Here is an 18,554-nt window from a genome sequence, read left to right on the forward strand (position 1 = left end):
ACACCCCTCCCCGGCCCCCCGGCAGAGCGCGGCTCCGGGCGGACCGGAAGCGGGGACACCCGGGCCGCAGCGCACTTCCGGCGGGGTCGCCGCAAACTCCTTCCCCCCTCACCGGAAGTGCCCGCCCCGCCCCGCCCCGCCCCGCCCCGAGCCGGGGGGACGAGGAGGAGGAAGAGGCGCCTCCAGGCCTTGGCCGCTTTGGGCCTTTCGGCCTCTCTCTTCACCCCCCACCCGGGACACAGTGATAATCAGCCATTCCATCCTATTTATTGAGCGCTTACTATGGGCACAGCACTGTACTAAGCGCTTAGAGTGAACAATTGGGCAACAGAGAGAGACCACCCCCGCCCCATGACGGGCTCACAGTCTAATCGGGAGAGACAGGAAAGGAAAACAGGACAAAACATGCATTCATTCATTCGCTCAATAGTATTGACTGAGCGCTTACTGTGTGCAGAGCACTGTGCTAAGCGCTTGGACTGCACAACTGGGCAACAGAGAGAGACAGTCCCTGCCCCATGACGGGCTCACAGTCTAATCGGGAGAGACAGGAAAGGAAAACAGGACAAAACATGCATTCATTCACTCAATAGTACTTACTGAGCGCTTACTGTGTGCAGAGCACTGTGCTAAGCGCTTAGAATGAACAATTGGGCAACAGAGAGAGACAGCCCCTGCCCCATGACGGGCTCACAGTCTAATCGGGAGAGACAGGAAAGGAAAACAGGACAAAACATTCATTCATTCATTCGCTCAATAGTATTTACTGAGCGCTTACTGTGTACAGAGCACTGTACTAAGCGCTTGGACTGTACAACTGGGCAACAGAGAGAGACAGTCCCTTCCCCATGACGGGCTCACGGTCTAATCGGGGGAGACAGGAAAGGAAAACAGGACAAAACATGCATTCATTCATTCGCTCAATAATATTTATTGAGCGCTTACTATGTGCAGAGCACTGGGCTAAGCGCTTGGAATGGACAATTGGGCAACAGATAGAGACCATCCCGGCCCCATAAGGGGCTCACAGTCTAAACGGGGGAGGCAGAGAGCAAAACAGAACAAAACATTCATTCATTCAATAGTATTTATTAAGCGCTCACTATGTGCAGAGCACTGGGCTAAGCGCTTGGAATGGACAATTGGGCAACAGATAGAGACCATCCCGGCCCCATGACGGGCTCACAGTCTAATCGGGGGAGGCAGCAGAGCAAAACAGGACAAAACATTCATTCATTCATTCATTCAATAGTATTTATTGAGCGCTTACTATGTGCAGAGCACTGGACTAGGCGCTTGGAATATACAGTTCAGCAACAGATAAAGACCATCCCTGCAGAATGACGGGCTCACAGTCTAATCGGGGGAGGCAGCAGAGCAAAACAGGACAAAACAAAAACAAGACATCATCAAGATAAATAGAATCAAGGAGATATTCACCTCATTAACAAAATAAATAGGGTAATAAATAATATATACTTATGAGCACAGTGCTATAATGTTGGTATTTGTTAAGCGCTTACTATGTGCTGAGCACTGTTCTAAGCACTGGGGTAATCAGGTTGTCCCTCGTGGGGTTCACAGTCTGAATTCCCCCTTTTCCACATGAGGTCACTGAGGCCCAGAGAAGTCAAGTGATTTGCCCAAGCGACACAGTTGATAGGGGGCGGAGTGGGGATTAGAACCCATGACCTCTGAGTCCCCAGCCCGGGCTCTTTCCACTAAGCCACCCCGCAGTGCTTTTCAACGGTTCTCCACCGACGGCTTCCCCTCGTCTCTTCCTTAATAATAATAATGTTGGTATTTGTTAAGCGCTTACTATGTGCCAAGCACTGTTCTAAGTGCTGGGTACAAGGTAGTCAGGTTGTCCCACATAGGGCTCACAATCTTCATCCCCAGTTTCCACGTGAGGTAACTGAGGCCCAAAGAAGTCAAATGACTTGCCCAAGGTCACACGGCTGACAAGCGGCTGAGCAGGGATTAGAACCCATGACCTCTGATTCCCAAGCCCGGGCTCTTTCCACTAAGCCACGCTGAAGACCGTGAGCCCCATGTGGGACAAACTGCTTACCTTGTATCTACCCCAGAGTTTAGAACAGTGCTTGGCACCTAGTAAGCGCTTAACAAATATCATAATTATTATTATTATTACCTTGTATCTATCCCAGTGCCTAGAACAGGGTTTGGCACATAATAGTAATTACGGTATTTCACTCATTCAGTCGTATTTATTGAGAGTTTACTGGGTCCAGAGCACTGTACTAAGCGCTTGGAAGTTAAGCACTTACTACGTTCCAAGCCCTGTTCTAAGCGCTGGGGTAGATACAAAGTAATCAGATTGTCCCATGTAGGCCTCACAGTCTCAATCCCCATTTTGCAGATGAGGTAACAGAGGGACAGAGAAGTGAAGTGACTTGTCCAAGGTCACACAGCAGATATGGGGCAGAGGCCGGAATAGAACCCACGACCTCTAACTCCCAAGATCATGCTCTTGCTACTAGGTCATGTAAGCACTTAACAATACCATCATCATCATTTAATAGAGTTGCTAGCGGTTCTTGATTTCTCTTTTTAAAAATAGTATTTAAGTGCTTCCTATATGTCAGGCACTCTAGTATTAATAATAACGGTATTTGTTAAGCGCTTACTATGTGCCAGGCACTGTACATAGCACTGGGGTGAATACAAGCTACTCAGGTTGGACATAGTTCTTGTCCCTCATGGGGCTCACAGTCTTAATCCCCATTTTACAGATGAGGGAACCGAGGCACAGAGAAGTTAAGTGACTCACCCAAGGTCACACAGCAGACACAAGCTAACCAGGTCGGGCACGGTCCGTGACCTACACGGGGCTCGCGGTTTTAATCCTCGTTTTACAGATCAGGTAACAGGCACAGAGGAGGTCACATGCCCAAGGTCAAGGGCAAAGCGGCCCAGCTGGGATTGGAACCCAGGTTCTTCTGACTCCCAGGCCAGTGCTCTCCCTACTAGTCCACACTACTTCTCTAATTTCTTGATCGTCTTCACTGTGTACACCCCAACTGAGTGTATGACCCTTGCTGAGATCCATTTACAGAAGGCTAATCTGAGAGAGATTCTTCCAGTGGGCTGTGGATGCAGGAAATGAGTTTAATGAGAGGACAGAAGCACACGGCGTACTAGGAAATTTCATGTCTTATGTCCGCAGAGACAACAAAAAGGAACACTGAAAACTTGTTAAAAGTTTATGAGTCTGACAAGAAAGAAGATTTGGGTGAAAGGAGAGCCAAGTAGAGGGAGTTTGAGAGTTGTGGTGGAGACTGGGCCTAATCTGAGGAATACTAGGATGTGTGATTTCAATCATGTGAGTGTCCCTACTTCACTATTTGAAAGCTGGCAGCCCAGACAAAAGTCCCTCCAGGGCTGAATTGCCATATTTTTAGCTGCAGGCTAGACAGGGACTGTGTCTTGGTCTTTGTTTTCTTCTGAATGTGACTGGATCTCAGTAAATAGTAATAGCCTTACATTCTTCAACTAAAATTGCTTTATTTAAATCAAGATTACTGGCTAACACCAACATTTTCAATATAAAAGAGTCAAGACCATCCTAAATGATAGTATTTCCAAAAATTATTGACAACGCTCTACTTCTGGAGACCAAATATCTCGTTCAAATGAAATCCTTATAACTAGTTGCAGCACAGTTCTGAGGGATGTGAAGTTCATTATTACTAAAACTGGAGCCTTTATTCTGATGAGTCTCGCCCTTAGTGACAAGGAGCCTTACACTCCTGCCTTTCATTAAAGAAGAACTGTAGGCAGATAACAGAAATTGCTTTACCTTCTGTTGGACAGAAATTACATCTGATTTGGAACACAGCAACATTAGAAATTGAGAATTAATCCAGCTCAAAAGAAGTGAGAATTAATCCTACTTTTTTTTGGACCCCCCTCCCCAGGAGAATGAAGGGAGTCTCCATACTTACAAAATAGGTGAGAGGAATTCTAGAAGCATTTCTCTTCTTTCAACTAATCAACTCCCTGATGAGATCTGGTTTTGCAATAATAATAATTATGGTATTGAAGCGCTCACCATGTGCTATGCACCGGGATAGATGCAAGATAATCAGATCAGACACAGTCCTTATCTTACATAGGACTTGCGGTTTTAAGGGAAGGGAAAGCAGGTAATTAATCACCATTTTGTAAGTAAGGAAACTGAGGTACCGACTTGTCCCAAGGTCACACAACAGGCAAGTGATGAGTCCAGGATTAGAATGCAGGTCTCCTGACTTCCAAGCCTGTGCCCTTCGAGAAGCAGCATGGCGTAGTGGATAACGCATGGGCCTGCGAGTCAGAAGGTCGTGGATTCTAATCCTGAATCTGCCCCTTGTCTTTTGTGTGACCTCGTGCAAGTCGCTTAACTTCTCTGTGCCTCAGTTCCCTCATCTGTAAAATGGGGGTGAAGACTGTGAGCCCTCTGTGGAACAGGGACTGTGTCCAACCTTATTTTCTCATATCTACACCAGCGCTTAGAACACTGTCTGGCCCATAGTAAGTGCTTAACAGATACCTTAATTATTATTATTATTTCCACCAAACCATGGTGCTTATAGTAGTAGACAAGCACCAGCTACTAAAGAGCCACTGATGTAACCTGGACTGGAAAACAGACTCCTAATACACATCTCCACAATTGGCAAAGAAGTAAATTAATCAGTCTGGGCCCTGGTTTCTTATCTGAAAAAAGCCAGCCCCAACACAAAGGAATACAGTTCATTTTGACCAAGCCGCTGCTGGCCCCTACCAACAGAGAACAGCATTGTCCTGGTTTGACTCCACTTGGCTTAGGTGATCGAGGAACAGCAAAGTCTAAAAACTCTTTCCTGCACAAAGTTTCACAGGAGAACAACGTTGCACAGGCTGCATCTAACACCAAATCATCCCATTTGGGGTTCACATCCCTTGAAAAAAAAATCTTGTCTTGCCTTCAATCATCTACCTTTCCTCAATTTTCACTTGGAAAAACAAATTCTAATGGGTTGGGGCATGAGCAAAGTTGCCAGGATAGAAACCAGGCAGGAGAAAAATGAGCAGTGACGCTGACTGAGAGAGATTTAGGGCTATCTAAATCAAGACTGGGAACAATTTGATCAACAATCTGGAAGAGGGAATTGACAGCATGTTAAGAAAACCAAACTTGGAGGCGTTGCTGCCCAGCTGGGGAAGACCAAAAAGGCACCAGTTGCTACCAAAGGAGTTGGAAAATTGGCAGGAAATGAAATGCGAAGCCAATCCAGTGATGCTCTACAAGAGAATCCCTGAATCTGATTCACTGGGCAGAAGAAACCTAGAAAGCATGACTAGGTGCTAATGGGGCCTAAAAAGTGATCCTAGCATGTTAGATGTAAAAGTATAATAATAATAATAATGATTATTATGGTATTTGTTAAGCACTTACTACCTGCCAGGCACTGTTCTATGCGCTGGGGTAAATACAAGGTAATCAGGTTGTCCCACATGTAAAAAGCCACATTTTACAGATGAGGTAACTGAGGCACAGAGAAGTTATCTGACTTGCCCAAGGTCACACAGCAGACTACTGGCGAAACTGGGATTAGAACCCATGACCTCTGACTCCCAAGCCTGTGCTCTTGTCACTGGGCCATATAAGGGAGATGGAGCTACCAAACAGGTTTGGTTTCCTAAACTGCGGCAGGAAGGTATAACTTTAACAACAACAACAACAGTATTTGTTAAGCGCTTACTATGTGTCAAACACTGTTCTAAGTGGTGGGGTAATCAGGTCAATCAGGTCCGAGACAGTCCCTATCCTTACATAATAATAATAATATTGCTGGTATTTGTTAAGCGCTTACTATGTGCCGAGCACTGTTCTAAGCGCTGGGGTAGACACAGGGGGATCAGGTTGTCCCACGTGGGGCTCACAGTCTTAATCCCCATTTTACAGATGAGGTAACTGAGGCACCGAGAAGTGAAGTGACTTGCCAAAGTCACACAGCTGACAAGTGGCCGAGCCGGGATTTGAACCCATGATCTCTGACTCCAAAGCCCGGGCTCTTACCACTGAGCCACGCTGCTTCTTCTTCTACATGGGGCTCACAGTTTAAATAGGTAGGAAAAGTGGTATTGAATTCCCAGTTTACAGTTGAGGAAACAGACACAGAACAGTTAAGTGACTTGTCCAAGGTCACACAGCAACCAAGTGGCAGAGATGGGTTTAGAACCCAGGTCTTCTGACTTCCAGGCCCTGGCTTTTCCCACTAGGCCAGGCTGCTTCTCACCTTTGTGTGGGAAAGTATGGTACTTTTCTCATCTTCTTAGGTAAAATAACTTCCAGGACCCACTATTCAGCTCTGAGATCTCCGAGGCCTGAGGAATACTGAGAAAAAGAAAAAAAGAATGGCAGAATACCTAACTAATACCATAAGGCTGGAGGAAGTGAAAGAGCTGGAAACCGCTGAGAACTCCATCATCCGTCTCCACCTGAAATATCCCGGGAGCTTTCTATCTGGATCGCAGGGGACTGATTTGTTCCCACTAGAAAAGTCTCACAACGAACTGCTCCCCAGCCCAAATCCAGTGGGTTTATATTTGGGCTGGAGCCCGTCCATCGGGCCAGAGCCTCAGCAGGGGCAAACAGTAATGCATTCTTAGTGTGGCCACTCTTGGGGCTCGCTGGGGGCTGCAGCCCCAGGCCTTGGACAGGGGAGGTTAAATCAAGGATGAATGAGACTAGACTGCAGTGGCGTGATAGAAAGCAATTCAAGATCTGAGTCCTAAATCCTGGAATCTCTGCTCTCCTGTCTCTCTCCCATATCCCTCTGTTCTGACTCCACTGGCCTTTGGTGGGGACCATTTCAGCCCCAGAAACATGCAGCAGGCAGGACGTTCTCTCCTTGCTGAAACAGTCTCATCTATCGGGGTTTGGCCCTACGGCGGTTCTCTACTTACGCTCACAAAAGCCATTCACAAGGGGTACAGGGTCCAGGAATCACGGAGGTTGAAGAGAAGACATTCAGTATAATCTGGGTTCTCATCCCAGTTCTGCTACTTGTCAGCTGCCTGACCCTGGGCAAATCACTTAACTTCTCTGTGCCTCAGTTATCTCATCTGTAAAAAAGAGATTAAGACTGTGAGCCTCATGTGGGACAGGGACTGTGTCCAACCTAAGTATCTTATATCTTCTCTAGTGCTCAGTACAGTTCCTGGCACATATTAAATGCTTAACAAATGCCATCGAAAAAGAAGTTCAGGCCTTAAATCTCTCCCTGTCCCGGCCAACACTGTGGGCACTGCTTTCACCTCTCTGCATATCCTAGAACCAGAACTCCAAGCACCTGCCATCAGTAGGGCAACGGGAGAGGGGTGACAGGATTGGGGGGGGGGGAGGAGGACGGGAACAATCTCACTCATGATTCAAAGTCCCCAGTCCTCTTGCTCCTCCCTCTCAGCCATCCTGCATGGTGGCAGTGTTCCAGAATCCACTTGCTCGGTTCAGGGCTCTCTGCAATCCAGACCAAACAGTCCTACCCTGAAATGACCCTGATGTTTGGTCCTTTGAGCTTTTGTGGGACAGAGAACTCCTCTGGGATGAAGTTTCTGTGATTTGGACTTCCTGTATGATGTCCCTGGGTGGGGGTGGGGATTGAGGTAAAGCGAATGGATTCTGGAGAGAAAATTGAGAGTGAATAAGGTTGGGCCAAGCTGATGTTGTAAACTGGAATATACAGGCAGAAGGATCAGCCTCACATACTAACATGAGAAGGGTGTGATCAGCACCACGCTAGTCTATTCATCCCAGAGTGCTATCCCCAATGCTGTCCCTACTCCTTACAGCTCTCCTCTTGTTGGAGATAATAATAATAATAATAATAATAATAGTTTTCATTATGCATTTACTATGTATCAAGTGCTGGGGTAGATACAAGGTAATCAGATCAGACACAGTCCCCGTCCCACATGAAGCTTACAGTCTACGCATTTATTATGTTCCGGATACTGTACTAAGCACTGGGGTAGACAGTTACGAGCTAATCAGGGTGGACACAGTCCATGTCTCATGTGAGGTTCACAATTAATCCCTATTTTACAGATGAGAGAAGTGGGGCACAGAGAAACTAAGCGACCTTCCCAAGGTCATGCAGCAGACAAGTGGCAGAGCTGGGATTCGAACTCAGGTCCTCTGACTCCCAGGCCTGTGCTTTATCAGTTAGGCCATGCTACTTTTCTGTTTTACAGGTGATGAAACTGAGGCACAGAAAAGTTAAATGACTTGCCCAAGGTCACACAATGGACAAGTGGTGGAGCTGAGACTAGAACTCGAGTCTCCTGATTCCCAGTCCCATGCTTTTTCCTCCAGACCTAGCTGTCTTCCATCAGCTAATATCTTTAATTTTTCTCTCTAATAACCCAAGGGAGAGCCAGCTGGTAAAATGCCTGGAACCTGGAAAAGAGCTTAAGTCAGATGATAGCCACAACTGAGAGTCACTGTTTTAAATTTTTGAGAAGAGGAGTTACAAAATGAGGCAGTCAGTCCTACAAAGTTGATTTGTCCTGCTATTAATCAATGATCAATCAATAAATGCTATTTATTTATTAAGCACTTACTAAGTGCTTGGGAGAGTACAATATAACAGAGTGGGTAGACACATTCCCTATCCACAAAGAGTTTACTGCCTAGATGGATCCGGCAAAGGGAGAGACAGGAGATGGGAAAGCCAGCAAGGAGGTAGTAGTCCAGGATGAGGTGAGGAGGCTTTTGGAGGCTTTTGGGCAAAGCTAATGTCTGGAAGAGTGAAGGGGAAGGGGGCAGTCCTGAGGTATTTCAGCTGCTGGCCTGAGCAAAACTATTTCCACCAAATTCCTTAGCTCTCTGTCAAGATCAAGAGAATCAGAAAGCAAGACAGTCCCAGCAGTGGGTGCTCTATAGAAATTAAGTCAAAACCCCCCAAAATTGAGGAGAAAGAAAGGGATAGGCAGAAAACCCAGTAAAGAAACACCTCTTAAGAAAGTGGCCAGAGCTTGGGAAAGGTCATCAAGGATCCACAGACATATGTATGAGTCCTGAGCATTTTCCTTCCTCTCAATCACCACGGAAACTGAGCTGAACCAGGAAGTAAATCCAGTTGGATTAACTCCAGCCCAGAGACTGGGCAGATTCGGGATGTGAAGTTGTTTGGGAAGCTTTCCAGAACAGGATTTCTGAGGATTGGTGGCCCCACCTGATATCGCTAGAGAGGTGGGATTAGGAAGCTGATGAAGTTTCTCCTTCCTTCTTAATAATAATAATGTTGGTATTTGTTAAGCACCTACTGTTAAGCAGAGCACTGTTCTAAGCACTGGGGGAGATATAGGGTAATCAGGTTGTCCCACGTGAGGCTCACAGTTGATCCCCCTTTTACAGATGAGGTACCTGAGGCACAGAGAAGTGAAGTGACTTGCCCACAGTCACACAGCTAAGTGGCAGAGCTGGGAGTCTAACCCATGACCTCTGACTCCAAAGCCCAGGCTCTTTCCACTGAGCCTTGCTGCTTCCTACCTTTCTCTTCCCTTCCTCCAGGAAAGTACAGGCAAGCCTCCTAGCCATCAGACAGAGGCCCAGTTAGTCTCAAGGACAGTCCAGCCCGGGGATTACAGCTTTATCCCAGTAGCCCCAATAAGGAATGGGAGGCTTTCCCAGTCAGAAGGAAAGGGCTAGGTCAGAAAGGGGGTGGGGAAAGAGGTCACCTGGTCATCTGAGGCCTCCTCTGGGCTGAAGTTGAAATCTGAGCCTTCTGGCTAAGGCTTGGGTTTCCCACTGATGTTCTCCTCTCAGCTGAATGGAATCTGCCAGGTCGGGCCACAGAGAAGCCAGCCTCACAACCCTATCTCTAGAACAAACAGTCTCACTCAGCCGGCTGCTAGCTTTCTTTCACTCTCCAATGTGCTAGCTGGGACCATCCGTGGGAGCCCAGCGGTTGAGGTAGGTTTTATTCCTGGCTTGGTTCATGGTCCCAGCCTCCTGCAAGCTAAGCAGGGCCAGTTCTGTATGGCTCATAGATAGGAGACCTACCTCTCCAAACACACTACAGGGTGCCTTGTGGGAGGGAAGAGGGGTGTCAGGGGAAGCCAAAACATGGACTCCAGGGTGATGAAGTCACTATTCTCAGGCCCTGACTATTTTCCAACTTCCCTGAGCTCTTTCCAATAAAGTCACTCGAAATCCAGATTCTGCTTTGTTTCCAGTCTCTATTGGTGGAAGAATGTAGCTGTTAGGCTATGAGAACATCCTGGAGATGGGAAAGCAGTGACTGGGGATTAATGAGGGAGAGAGAGGAAGAGAGAGGAGAGAAAGAGACTTTCATCCTGCTAGAGGGTTGCTAGCAATTTACACTCTTTGAGATGAGGCAATTTACATGATTTAACCAATGATAGCAGATGTGGGAAAAGAATCACAGAATCATGGGGAGAAAATAGGTCTCAAAAGATGATCCAGGCCAACACACATACACATTCATTCATTCAATAGTATTTATTGAGCGCTTACATTTGTCTCTCAGCCTTTGCACATGGAATATGAAGTTCTCTTTTAGTCCATAAACTCAGTGTGGGCAAGGAATGTGTCTACCAACTCTGTGGTATTATACTCTCCCAAACACCTAGTGCAGTGCTCTGCACATGGTAAGCAGTTGATAAATACCACTGATTGATTGCTTCCTATCCAGAGGATGAAACCCTGACACATCTACTCCCTAAATCTGGGCTTCGGCACTATGGATTCCATTGGGGATTAAAAGGGTCTGTCACTGGTTTCATAAGTAACTTGAGGGAGAAAATCATCTACCTCATTTTGCCTATTTTACTTTCGTTTTATAATGGCCATGAACATTCTCCACCTAACTTTCTGCACCTCAGTACTTGGAGGCAGGGTGGCAAAGTAGGAAGGTCATAGAGCTTTGAGTCAGGAGATCTGGATGCACATCCCCGATCTGCCACTGCTATGCTGTGTGGCCTTGGATGAATTAGTTAACCTCTCTGTGCCTGTTTCCTCATCTGTAAAATAGGGATAAGATACCTGAGAGGGTTTGTGTCTGACCCAATTATTTTGTAACTATCCCTGTACTTGATGAATTCTAGTACTGTGCAGATGGACAGCATTCAGCCCTGGAAACTTGACCAGGAAGGGCCTTAGAGACGCAGGGTGGCCTAGATGAAAGAGCATGGGCATGGGAGTCAGAGGACCTGGGATCTAATCATAGCTCTGCCACTTGCCTGCTGTGTGACCTTGGGCAAGTCACTTAACTTCTCTGTGTTTCAGTTATCTCCTCTGTAAAATGAGGATTCAGTACCTCTTCTCCCTCCTACTTAGACTGTGAGACCCATGCAGGACCCGATTATCTTGGATCTATGCCAGCGCTTAGTAGAGTGCTTGGCACATATTAAGCACTTAGCACATTTTTTTTTAAAAAGGCCCAGTCTGCTTTGATTCTTGGAAATATACGCAGCTTGGAGATGTCTTAGCCGAGAAGAAGGTCAGAGGAGAAGGTGAATTTGACCTGAGCAGAACATCCCCTGTCCCAGCTAGGGGACAGAAGGGGAAGATCTCCCAGGGCTGTTCTCTCTCAACACTATGTCCAGGGAAACGTGGAGGAGGTCAACCTGGGAACACAGGAGGGTTTGTTTGGCCAAGCAAAATTAGAGGGCTTGGAGACAACCCTCAGGAACAGGATTTGTTATGGTATTGATTAAGTGCTTACTATGTGTCAAGCACTGTTCTGAACATTGCAGGGGGAGATACAAGTAAACGAGTTTGGACCTATTCCCCCTGCCACATGGGGCTCACAGTCTAAGTAGGAGGGAGAACAAGTATTTAATCCCCATTTTACTGTTAGGAAAACTGAGGGCCAGAGAAATTAAGTGACTTGCCCAAAGTTACACAGCAAGTAATTGACAGAGTCTGGATTAGAATGCAGGTCCTCTGACTCCCAGGACCAAGCTCTCTCCAGTATATCATGGAAGTGTTAGAGTTTCTTGTTTCCAGATCAGCTTCACAGGTATCCTCTGGGTCTAGTCACCAACTGATTTCTTGGGGCTTTTCTTAACTTGCCTCTCTCCCTGGGCACATTACCTCTCCACAGCAATAGTGTGTAAGAACGGGATCTTCCTTCCTATGCTAGGCTCATCATTTGGTAGGGCCCTAGGATAGACTGGGTCCTATCCTAAGCCAGCCCCATGAGGGGCAGGGAATGTGTCCATCCTGAGTAGCTTGTGTCTACCACAGCGCTTGATACAGTGTTTGTTTTTTTAAAAAAATGGTATTTGTTAAGGACTCAAGTGTCAAGCACTGTTTTAAGCCCTGGGGTAGATGCAAGTTTATCAGGTTGGATTAAGTCTATCCAATTTGAAGGAGAACAGGTATTTAATTCCCATTTTACAGTTGAGGAAACTGAGACCCCCAAAAGTTAAATGACTTGCCCAAAGTCACCCAGCAAGCAATTGGCAGGGCTGAGATTAGAACCGAGGTCCTCGGACTCCCAGGTCCCTCCTTTCCATTAGGCTGTGCGGCTTCTTATTATGTGCTTGGCACATAGTAAGTGCTTATGAAATTTTTTTTATTATTATCATCATCTTCATCATCATTATCCCTTAGCCTCCCCTAAATGACAAGCATTTCCTCTCCAAACCTGAAGGTGACATGAACACCAATGAGAGGGGAGAGCCAAGATGGAGAATAGGAGGGTACCGGCTACAAAACAGGCTAAAAGAGGGTAACAGTCACTGTACTCTATTAGGCAAATGAGAAGTTGCCAGCAGCAGTGGACCATACAAACCACAACCGGCAAACACAGGCCAGTAGAGCTCGATTCCAGCAGGGTCGGTCCGTCCACCGTTCACTGGTTGCTGTGGAGCACGGAGAGGGTTAAAACAGGAAGCAGCAAAACACTCTATCGTAGTGGATAGAACATGGGCCAGAGAGTCAGAAGGTCATGGGTTCTAAACCCGGCTCATCCACTTGTCTGTTGATTGGTCTTGAACAAGTCACTTAACTTCTTTGGGCTTCAGTTACCTCATTGGTAAAATGGGGATCGAGAATGTGAGCCCCATGTGGGACAGGGACTGTGTCTAATCCGATTTGCTTGTATCTACCCCAGCTCTTAGCACATTTCCTGGCACATAGTAAGTGCCCAACAAATACCACGGTTTCCCTGATTAAGCCTTCCTTTCCTCTTCTTCCACTCCGTTCTGCATCACCCTGACTTGTTTCCTTTATTCATCCTCCCTCTCAGCCCCACACCACTTATGTACATCTCTGTAATTTTATTTATCTGTATTAACATCTGTCTCCCCTGTCTAGACTTTAAGCTCGTCATGGGAAGGGAATGTGTCTGTTCTACTGTTATATTGTACTCACCCAAGCGCTTAATTCAGAGCTCTGCACAACAAAAAGTGCTCAATAAATACGACTGACTGACTAGAGGTAGTTGTGGTCTGCGGTCGGTAATAATAATAATAATGGTATTTGTTAAGCGCTTGCTATGTGCCAAGCACTGTTCTAAGTGCTGGATTAGATACACGGTAATCAGGTTGCCCACATGGGGCTCACGGTCTTAATCCCCATATTACAGATGAGGTGACTGAAGCACAGAGAAATGAAGTGACTAGCCCAAAGTCACACAGTTGACAGGTGGTGGAACCGAGTTTAGAACCCACGACCTCTGACTCCCAAGCCCGGGCTCTTTCCACTATGCCAATCGATCTAATAATAACGTTGGTACTTACTAAGCGCTTACTATATGCCAAGCACTCTTCTAAGCGCTGGGTTAGATACAAGGTCATCAGGTTGTCCCACATGGGGCTCACGGACTTAATCCCCATTTTACAGATGAGGTGACTGAGGCACAGAGAAGAGAGAGTACTCGCCCAAAGTCACACAGCTGACAAGTGGCGGAGGCGGGATTAGAACCCATGACCTCTGACTCCCAAGCGCGGGCTCTTTCCACTGTGCCAATCGATACGCTCCCCCTTTTCCCCCCCGCTGTAGAATACGAGTCCGAAGCTGTGGGTCTAACTGGTTAGTGTTTGGAGAGCGCTCTAATGCGGTTTGGTCCCTCCCCATCACCCCAAACTGAAAGGCCCAAGAAAAATCCAACCCTGCGACAACTCCGGCCGTGGCCTCAGCCTAGTGCCCTACACCCTCCAGTGGGCAAAAGCAGAACTGCCTAGGACGACGGGGGCCTGGAGCTGTCTTCAGCGCTTAAATAATAATAATCATCATCGGTATTCGTTACGCGCTCACTCTGTGCCAGGCGCTGTACTAAGCGCTGGAGTGGATACAAGCAAATCGTGTTGGACACAGTCCCTTGTCCCACGTGGGGCTCACAGTCTCCATCCCCATTTTACAGATGAGGCGCAGAGAAGTGAAAGGACTTGCCCAAGATCATACGGCAGACAAGTGGCAGAGCCGGGATGAGAACCCATGACCTTCCGACTTCCAGGCCATGCTGCCTCTCTATGTGCCAGCCCTAAGCACTGGAGTAGAGAGTTACAAGTTAATTGGGTTGGACACAGTCCCCGAGCCACACGGGGCTCACGGTCTTAATCCCCATTTTACAGATAAGGTAGCTGAGGCACAGAGAAGTCAAGTGACTTGCCGAAGGTCACACAGCTGACGAGTGTTGGAGCAGGGATTAGAACCCACGTCCTTCTGACTCCTAGGCCTGTGCTTTCTTCACTAGGCCATGCTGCTTCTCTGGTTCTGATTAAAATCTGGAAAAGCAAGTCTGGGAGATGCCAGCCAGGAGAGCCAAGGGACACGGAATCACAGGGAAGGAGAGGAATAAGAAAAAGAAGAGTCCTTGAGCCGGTAGTGAGTGATATGGGGGAAAGAAGAGTTCTCACCTTTCTACCCTCATCATTTTTCTTCTTTCTCCTCCATCCTCTCCATCTCACTTAGTCTTATTCTCTTACTGCAGCAAAATTATTGTTATTTATTATTATATTTAAGTGCTTATCATCGATCAATCATGTTTATTGAGCACTTACTTTATGCAGAGCACTGTACTAAGCACTTGAGTACAATAAAACGGAGTTGATAGACATGTTTCCTGCCCTTCCTATCTAGAGGGGGAGATAGATATTAATATAAATAAATAAATTACACCTATGTACATAAATGCTATGGGGCTGAGGGAGGAGTGAATAAGGGGTGCAAATCCAAATATAAGGGCAATGACGCAGAAGGGAGTGGAAGAAAAGGCAGTGAGGGCCTAGTCGGGAAAGGCCTCTTGAAGGAACTGTAATTCAGTAGGGCTTTGAAGGTGGAGAGAGTGATATTCTGTCGAATATGTAGAGGGAGGGCGTTAAAGGAGCAAAGTGTGCGTGCTGGGTGGTAGTAGGAAATCAGGGAGGTAAGATAGGAGGGGAGCAAGGTGACTGAGTGTTTTTATTATGAGTGAAGCACTGCTCTAAGCGCTGAGCACTTTTCTAATTAGTAAAGCCCCCTAGTCTTAAGTGTTTTAATATGGAAATATACCTATCATGAACCTTTGGTCTTGAACACTCACTTTTGTTGGTAAGCCTCCATGAAGTTCTAAAACAATGAGTCCTACTTTAATTGATGTTGTTAATTAAAGTACTTTCCCAAGCGCTTAGTACAGTGCTTTGTGCACAATAAGGGCTCAATAAATACAATTGATTGAATGAATGAGTGAATAATAAATGGTATTGATTGAGCACCTACTGTATCAGAATGCTGAATTAAGTCTTGGGACAGTACAATAAAAGCAAAAACAAAACAACACCAAAAAAACCCTCAAGAAGCTTGCAATTTAATGAGCTTGAGCTGCCGAGTTTTACCAGCTCATGCATTTCATAGGCATGTCAGTGCAGTGTCAGTGTGAGGAGACTGTAGGATTTCAGTTGGAGGGAGCTGCATCCTTAAAGTACTACCCAGGGACCAGACCAACTGAGAACTGCACTCTCTGGTATAAGACTGGATGAACAGCAACCCTAGTCTAACCTTGGGCAAGTCACCTAACTTCTCTGTTCCTCAGTTTCCTAATTTATAAAATGGGGGTGCAATACCTATTCTCCCTCTCAGACTTTGAGTCCCATGTGGGAAAGGGACTGTGCTATACCTGAATATCTTGTACCTACACCAGTGCTTAGTATAGCACTTGGAATATAGTAAGCGCTTAACAAATGCCATAACTATTATCATTATCACTGATCACCTGTGTTAACAGCTAATTAATCACCTCTTTAGGAGGACAAACCACGAGGGGCTCTCCTACAGAACTGTTGGCTGTAGAATGATCTGGAACGAGGAGACAGTGTCAGATGACATTTTTCAGAGTCTTAAGGGGAGCTCACTTCCTGACCAGAACTCCAGGGGTCAGAGGTGGCGTGGAACCTGCCACGGTCTGGGACTCTACTCACTGGAGGCAGGGAATGTGTCCATTTATTGTTATATTGTACTCTCCCAGCACTTAGTACAGTGCTTCGCACACAGTAAGTACTCAATAAATATGACTGAATGAATGAATTGAATGAGGAGTTCATACTTTGTGACTGACAGCAGGCAAACACTTCTCACTCTGACTGGGAAGAATGTAGGGTAGGTGGTGAGGTAGGTGGAGCCCAGGCCTTCGCTGCACACTCTGCCTCCCATGCTATCATCAGGGAATAAATAATTGGAAAACTGGAGAGGATTAAGTACCAATATGATCAATCCTGCCTGGAGAGACCCAAGTTAATGAGGCCATTGCCGAGGGGGTGTGGGGAGGATGGGGAGGATGGCAGGGCAACTGTCTGCCCTTGGGATGCATGGTGAGGAAGTGTGAGTCTGAGTGAAGTAGTGTGGCCTAGTGGCAGGAATACAGGGCTTGGGAGACAGGGGACCTTGGTTCTATTCCTGGCTCTACCACTTGTCTGCTCTGTGGCCTTGGGCAAGTCATTTAAGTCTTTTGAGCCTCAGTTTCCTCATCAGTAAATTGGAGAGTAAATAGCCCCTTCTTCCTCTACCGTAGACCATATGGGACAGGTACCAGGACTAAGCTGATTATCTTTTACCTACCCCAGGGTTTAGTACGGAGCTTGGCACATAGTAAGTGTTTAATAAATACCACTATTGTTATGATTTAATTCATTGTTTAGTTAATTTAATTACATTTATTGAGAACCTACTATATGTTAGGCACCTTGAGAGAATTTACAATGGAAGTAAAACCCACAGTCCCTGCCCTCTAGGATTCTACAAGCTATGGGAGGAGTTTATAATCTAGTAGGCTTAAGCTATTTAAAGGCAAAAAAGAAAGGCAACCTGCCTAGGCAAGTTATGATTCTGTCTTGAAAATATTTTACTCTCATCACTCAGAGACAGGAGTTCAACACATATGACCATGTGCATTGCCCTTACTGAATCAGGCCAACAGTTCATCCGATTTATTATTCTGATTCTATTCTGTGTACCTTGACTTCCATCTTAAGTGTTGGAATGGACCTTGTAACATCTGATCAGTCAATCAATTAATTGTATTCATTTGAGTAATTTCTGTGTACAGAGCACTATATTAAGTGTTTGGGAGCATTCAATAAAACAGAATTGGTAGACTTGTTTCCTGCCCAAAAGGAGCAAAGTCTAGAGAGGGAGACAGACTTTAATATAAATAATTTACAAATATGTACCTAAGAGCTGTGGGGCTCAGGGTGGAGTGAATATGAAGTGCAAAGAGTACAGATCCAAGTAGATAGGTGACGCAGAAGGGAAAAGGAGTAGGGGAAATGAGGGCTTAGTCAGGGAAAACTTCTTGGAGGAGATGTGTTTTTAATAAGGCTTGGAAGGTTGGGGGAGTGGTGGTCTGTCAGGTAAAAAGGGGGATGGAGCTCCAGGCTGGTGGGAGGACGTGGGCAAGGAATCAGCAGAGGGATGGGCGAAATTGAGGTACAGTAAGTTGGCCCCTCTTAATGTCGCACCTGGAGAGTTTCCAATAGTCTACCGGTCTCGACTATGGGAGGAAGAGTCAAGCAGAGGCCTACCCATTCCATTCCTAGCTTGGGCAGTGGCTAGCAAGTGGAAGGCAATCTGCTACAAGTCAAAACTCACCTGTGCTGGGCAGCAGCGGCATGGGAGAGAGTTGAGGGTGGAGACTCAGGTTTTCTGCGTGGAAGGAGGCAGTGGTAAACCACTTCTGCATTTTTACCAAGAAAACTCTACGGATACCCTAGCAGCACGATTGAAAATGGAGGTGAGAGAGATGTGTCCATGGAGTCGCTATGGGTCAGAGATGACTCGACAGCATAAGACAAGACAACAGTAAGTTGGCATTACAGGATAGTAGTGCATTATGGACTGCTCATTCATAAATTTATTCAAGTCCCTCTTGACCCACTAATATTTTTTTGGCCACAACTTCCTGTGGTAATTAATTCCATATGAATAGCAGTTTCTTTTTGTTTGGTTTGAATCTTCAGTGTGTGTCCCCTCCTTCTGAAAGTATGCATCAGAATTCACTCTATCCACTGCCATCATGATTTTGTAGACTTCAGTCATGTCCCTTAGACTTAATTTTTCC

The 18,554-nt window shown here is 46.2% G+C and overlaps 1 non-coding gene across 1 annotated transcript; it reads left to right on the forward strand.

Moving 5' to 3' along the window:
• The first annotated feature begins 17,937 nt into the window (after positions 1–17,937).
• LOC114814823 lies at positions 17,938–18,075 on the forward strand. Its single transcript, XR_003762620.1, has one exon. It is a non-coding gene; the product is annotated as a small nucleolar RNA SNORA7 (small nucleolar RNA).
• Positions 18,076–18,554: the final 479 nt, after the last annotated feature.

The sequence above is a fragment of the Ornithorhynchus anatinus genome, chromosome 10, assembly GCF_004115215.2.
Source record: "Ornithorhynchus anatinus isolate Pmale09 chromosome 10, mOrnAna1.pri.v4, whole genome shotgun sequence".
Taxonomy (NCBI): domain Eukaryota; kingdom Metazoa; phylum Chordata; class Mammalia; order Monotremata; family Ornithorhynchidae; genus Ornithorhynchus; species Ornithorhynchus anatinus.